The sequence below is a fragment of the Lycorma delicatula genome, chromosome 10, assembly GCF_047948215.1.
Source record: "Lycorma delicatula isolate Av1 chromosome 10, ASM4794821v1, whole genome shotgun sequence".
In the NCBI taxonomy this organism is placed as follows: Eukaryota; Metazoa; Arthropoda; class Insecta; order Hemiptera; family Fulgoridae; genus Lycorma; species Lycorma delicatula.
Window position 1 is genome coordinate 52,497,983 of NC_134464.1, and position 6,842 is coordinate 52,504,824.

Consider the following 6,842-nt stretch of genomic DNA (forward strand, 5'->3'; position numbering starts at 1 on the left):
TTATTTAAAATACCATTTCTTTTTCACCTTAAACTGATTAAGCATGATGAAAAATATTTTACTGCATAAATTTAAAACACTAAACTGTGATATATCTTTTTAAATGCAACTCCTAAAAATAAAAAAAAAAGTTTGAAAAGGATCTTATGACAATATTGGATGTGTCACCACAAGAAAACACAATTGCATCCATCTAGGATTCATGCTTACAAATTTTACAAATAGAATGAATTAGGCATTATAATCGTTTTGTTGTGATGTCTAAAAGTTAAAGAGAAGAGGTTTTCAAATGATCACCAGGTATACTCAAGAAATTCTATTTAACCCTTATATTGTTACATCACCAGGAACAAAAGGAACAAGCTACAGAAAAACTTATATCAACTAAGATTCAAATAAGAAATTTAATGGATAAATGGTATAGCAGAGTTTTTTACTGACAATTTTTAAAAATTATATACAATTAGAATTTATATAACTAACTATTGAATATGGTGCGATTAAAACACTATAATGTATCAAATTATCATAAAGTTCAGTTATCAAATGATATACACATTACCAACTATTACATAGCAGCAATTTCAAAATTTCTTTCACAAAAACCCATACTATTTTGACTTGGTCACACTTTCATCTATACTAATACTTTAATAAAAATGATACTTATTCATTCAAAATGAAAAAATCTCAAGCAAATGGTTCTATCTTTAAATCATTTTTATATAGACAACACAGCTGAATAAAATTTATATAAGGTTAGGGCTTAAGAAAATTTCAGCAATTGCTTCGTTAAGTAAAAATTAATACCTAAAACCTCAGATAGTTTGCATAAAACCTTCTGCATAGTTTGCATCAGTTTTAGTTTGAAAGTTACGTTATAAATCTAAGGCTTGTTTAAAAGGTAATGCTAAACTCTTCAAAACAAACCTAAATTACACAATATTTATTGAACATGAATCTGCTCTAAACTATGAAATGTGAATAAGATTGGCAATTCCGAACAATTATCAACTTCAATTTTGCATACTTTAATACACCATAGTAGTTATGCTTAGAATCAGGAAACCATATAAGATCATGCTGGAAGCAGATTTAGTCAGGGGGTGATCTGTGCAAGGTCAAATCTCAAAGTCTCAGTTTTGTGAGCTATCAAATCCTAATCCATTCTGTGGAGAAAGGTTAGTGTTAAAGTTAGACTTTTGTAGAGAGAGCTTAGGGATAAATTACTAATGTATGCAATACTTAATACAATAATTAACACCATCTCACAGAACACTTGGCCAAATTTATGTTGAAACAGAAATATAGTCACTACAGAGACATAGAGGCAGAGGCTACACTATACGTTCCGTGCTATTAGTCATGTGTAAGACTGATATCTTATGAAGAGCACCACCAGTCTATGAATAGCTTCATCCAAGTCAGACTTCGATGACTATTAAGGTTGGTATATGGTTTATTCCTCTCACCACAAAATTCTAATCCATAGTTTTGAAATTCATGGCATCCTTAATACATTAATACATGGCATAACATTAATACAGTTTAATATAATGAATCTATTACAAACATCTATAGAGTTTTGTTCAGTTCTTTAACGTGAAACTTGTTATTGATTCTTGCAGCACAGATTACTTAATATCAAGGTCTTACAACTGATAACAAAACATGCTGTCGTTCTCAAGGTCTTGCAGTCTATTTCTTGATTTGGATTTTATTTTCGACATGCTTGCTTGCGTAGATACGATGTTGAAAAGGGCAAAAGTGTTGAAAGATTAGTGCCATACACAAGAAATGTTTTTATTTGCCATAAACATCTGCAAAAGCACTAAGTTGTGCAAATTTGAGATGTTTACCATCAGCCCTATCATTATTTGAAGCTAAAATTCTAATTAGAAAAAAATTAGTTTTCAAAAATTCATAAAAATTTAGGGGTAAATACATCACCATTAATGTTATTTATGTTAAAACTACTAACATATACCTACATATAAAAAAATAATTCAAACTGTATGCCCATCCCTGCCTCTTGAAAAAAATTACAGTCAGTGAAATTTTCAGTTTTTCATGTTCAATTTATTGGTAATTTTCTCATAGAAAAAAAAAGATGTAGGTAAATAAACCACTGGATCAATATTTTACCTTGAGAAAATATGAATTAATTGTTTTTTGTTTTTTCCATAAACCTTACAATCACAAAAATAGGTATGCCACCATAAAATGGACGCCACAGGAAAACTGCTTAATTAAAAACATTTAAGCTCCTGAGACATGTAGGAATCAAGTGGATAAGTTTCAATTTTTTTTTTTAATTGGTCAAGCAACCACCATTGGGTCGCTTCAAATGGATTGACTCCCTGTCTATCTCCTGCCAGATTAAGAAGATATGGAAAATTAGCAGATTTCATTCCGAACTTCTTCAGACTTCCAACAGCCAAATCTATTGTTTCCTGTCAATCTTGCATTGAAAAAGTCAGTTCATTCAACTTTTGAAAGGCAACTGCCATATATGACACATTTATGAATATTAAGATCGTAACAGTTCATAAAATGTGTCTTGATTTTCATTCTTAAAAACGAGTTTGAGAAGCTGGTTCAATACATGACCATGTGATAACCACCTCACTTTCTGTGTTAAATAAAGAGGTATGAGCTGCATCCATTTTGCAACATAACTTAAAAAATCTTGTATGTCAAAAAGGTTGAGACTTGATGTAGTTTACCATTTCCACAACTTTGTTAAAAACTGCAGTAAACACTTCATCACACACTTCCAAGATAATGTCCCTGTGCAAAAACAGCCAGTAATAATAATGAATGGATTTTTATTGAGAGCTTGGGTAGTAAAACATTTAAATTTCCCAGACATAGATGATGCATCATCCATACATACGCTTTACTAATCTTTCCATGAATGATCACAGCCTGTGATTGTAGTCTCCAGCAATCTACAGAACAGAAACTGCTCATTGATATCTTTATCAATATATATCTGATAAACCTGAAGAGCTGCAGTTTGTCACCAAAATCAATAATCTCATCTACTTGAAAAGAAAATTTTCTGAGATTTTATTTTCTCCATGAATTGTTTGTTTATACTGGATGACAATTCAGATATCCTGTGGCTGATTGTATTGTTAGAGGGTGGAACTTTCAAAAACTCGATCAGCTGCTTCTTCGCCATGTATTGTTTCAGCTGTCAGTTTACATGCAGGGCCAATTATTTCTTGTTAAAGATTATGAGTTTTCTTCTTTTTTTTTTGGCTATCAATTCTGCTCCTTTAAACTTGTTAGAAGAGCAGAATCAGCTGCGGTGATTCGCTTAACCATTCATCACAGAACTGCTTCCTTCTTCCCTTCTAGTACATGTGAGAAATGTGAAATCTTTTCTGCGACAATGATACTTTGTTGGAAGATAGCCTTTCACCTTTGCTAGGTACCATGGCCTGGTTGCTAAGTATTTCCCCACAAACTAGACACACAGTAGAGGGTTTATCATTCTTATTCTACGAAAATTCATATAACTGTGTGGATATATTCTTTTGTCTTTGTTACCATCACTATATTTTGCAGTTGACGTTCAGAAGAAACGTCAAGCAGTAGGGGCTGTCTGTTCACTTTCACTATACTGAAGTTTATGTTTAAGAATAAACTTATCCATAGCAAAACACTTATGAATCAATGCTATGAAAACAAAACAAAGCAGTGGGAGAACTTGTTCCCTTTTTGTCAATTCTCAGGAATGTTTGTGAGGAACTAGATCAAGTCTAATGAGGAATTTTCATGACAGACTGGCTGTAATGTCATCTGCCAAACTAAAGTATAATTCATCAAAACAAACTGATCAATGTCACAATCTGTTGTGCAAGAGAATAATTAATTATTCATTTATTTTAAGGACTAATATTTTTTGCTTGTCCATAATATCTAGCAGCACCCTTGCCAATACTCTGGCAAACTAAGATGTCACAGAACACCAGTTTGAAAACACTGCTCTAAACAGAACCCCCCTAACCACTTTTATGAAATTTAGATTTTTTTTCCTGATCTTAAGCATATCTACTATGGCATATGCTGTGTGAAAAAAATTCTTAAAAAATTAATTACTTTTTTACACAGCTTAAAAATTTAGGCAATTATAAGTTTTATGTCATTAATATCATTAGTAGTTCAATAACTCTTACTACAATAAATATATTCTACTTAACAAATCAAACTAACATTTGATACAAGTACTAAGCAATTACAATTAATACCTTATGCCAGTTTTCAATTGGAGTATAATTATTAAAAAAAGATTAGTCAAATTTAACAATTTTTTTTTTTTTATTGAATCCTTAAAAGGAAAGTAACACTACAACTATTTTTGAAGAACTTAGTAATGTAAAAATGATGATTCAGATTTTCTGGACACAAGTGAACACTAAAATTTATATCTGGTTATGATTTATTTTTGGATAAATTTAACACAACAAAAATAATTTATATACTGATTAGTTTTTGTGCCCTATAAACCTGCATTTGGAACATGGAAATCAATACATTTTAGAATATGGGATCCATAATATGTCACACACCTATCCTTTCCTCCTAATCTTTATTTTTTACTCAAGAGAGTAAAAAAATTTAATCTAAAAAATATTTTATTTATATTTTAAGTAAAATAATGCTCTATTATCTTACTTTTTTTACTGCCTAATCATGAGTGTTGTTACAACAATTTAGTTTTTAAAAAAATAATGTTTCTTCAGCATATTTTCAAACTTTCTTAACCTGCTCAATTCTAACAGCATTTAAATATATTAAAAAAAGAAAAAAACACTCAATAAATTGGTTTTAAAACTGATCAATAATATAATACTGCTAACTTGAAAATTATAATCAAAATAAATGATAAAATACAAAATACAGTCTACAAATTCAACAGACCAGCCTGTATAGAAGTTGACAATTACTAGTTTAAATCCATAAATTTAATCGAATAATCTAACCTATTTTCAAAACTACAATGTGACAAAGGATAGTCATATTATTACTATAACAAACAGGAAAACCCTATTCCTACCAAATGGCAAAATATACAAATAGTAATTTATAAATTAAGGTTAGAAAATTGAAAACAAATTTAACTGTTAAGGAGTCTAATATTTATGAGCTTAATCTCATGATAAGGGGCATGTTTCATGTGATTGTCTTCATAAATTTTTTTTTACTAAAAATCATTTATTAAATCAGTTAACAGTTTGTTTCATGCACATCTATTAATTTATAAAAAAATGATTAAGTTTTTACAAAAGATTCGATAATATATTAATGTCCTAAAAAATAATCACTAAAATTCTGCAAAATAAGTTATCTATATTAGTACAAAATCAGCACAAGTGTCCATTGAAGGGTTATACAGTAAAAGCTTAACAGAGTTAAAAAAAGGTCCAATTTATTTATCATGCATGTAATTAATAAAAGATTAATTTAGCAAGCAATTCATACTCTTTCACTGTAATTGTTCAACCTAACCTAATTGTTTTCAAAAGTTCACCAAAATATTACATGAAGAATATCACACTATTTTTCCACTAAGAAATTAAATTAACAATCGCATTAAAAGTATGTCATATTAAATTTAGTAAACACTGAATTCAATTTTAACTGAATCCCTGATCATATTTCATTTTGTGAAATCATATAGAAATGTCATTACTAATTTACATTAAAAAAAAATTTAATGCTAATTACAAGCAAGTTTTTTAAAACTGAATACTGTCATTTAATGTAGTGAAACCCATTCATATAATTACACTACAAATAAAACAATATGCGTTTCATAATTTATACTCTTATTTTAATAGCCAAAAACCAACCCAACAACATTACAATCAATTTTTTTTAATATCAAAAAACGATTATCATTAACATTTTAGAATGTTATTTCACACAAAGTACTCTTGATAAACAATCAAAACTTTAATAACTTAAAAACGAACAACACAATTCTATACTTAAAAACATATCATTCAGTCTACATAATAAGAAATTAGCAGCATATCTAAAATATAATTACGAAATTCCATAACAGTAACATACTTTCATTTCAACTTCCACTTGTATAAACACATCTTTTTGTTAAGTGTAATAAAATGTAATCAATATAGCATCCAAACAAAAAATTAATTAATCAGCATGCACGGAATGAAAATAAAAAATCTGCAATACGCTCCGAAGTAAAGCTAGAGCAAACACAAATTATTATGATTTCGAAACTGAATAAAGAAAACATACGACTACTATTGAACGTAGTATATTTTCTTTGTTCGGAATAACGTCAAGAGTTCTTATTAAAATATTACTGTTCAATAATCCTTGTTACCTGATATTCATTTAGGATGATAAATAATCTACCAACATAAATAAAATACAACTTATCAATAACAATTGAGATTCTACAAATTATAACACGACAGACATTCCAAATTCAACAAAGTAGTACATCGATGGTTATCATCTATCATATGAGTTCAATGATTACATGATTGGTAAATAAATCTAGGCAACAGAACTTTATAAAAAAAAGAAGTAAAATAATATTTACAAAATCATGAAATGAATATATTTACTTACAAATAAAGAATTATTTCATATAATTTTTACTAGTAAATAATATATATGTAAAAGCAAACTGCACGTTGACATTTATTATAAAAAAATATAAAAAATATGTAAAACCGTACAAGTGTTTATGACTGAAAAATAAAAATATTTCTCGTTTCTATGGCTATTAGAAAGTTATGGTTCTTTCTATAATATTTTTTTATTTTTTAACCTGCATATATAGTAGGAAA

General features: G+C 28.5%; 1 protein-coding gene across 4 annotated transcripts in view; it reads right to left on the bottom strand.

The window, feature by feature from the left end:
- Positions 1-6,501, bottom strand: part of LOC142331619 (ubiquitin-conjugating enzyme E2 H-like) — a 54,863-nt gene extending 48,362 nt beyond the window's left edge. For all 4 annotated transcript variants that reach the window (XM_075377649.1, XM_075377648.1, XM_075377650.1 and 1 more), the window contains exon 1: positions 6,371-6,501. The gene's annotated coding sequence lies outside the window, so the exon portion shown is untranslated. The remainder of the gene's footprint in view (positions 1-6,370) is intronic.
- Between the last annotated feature and the right edge of the window lie 341 nt (positions 6,502-6,842).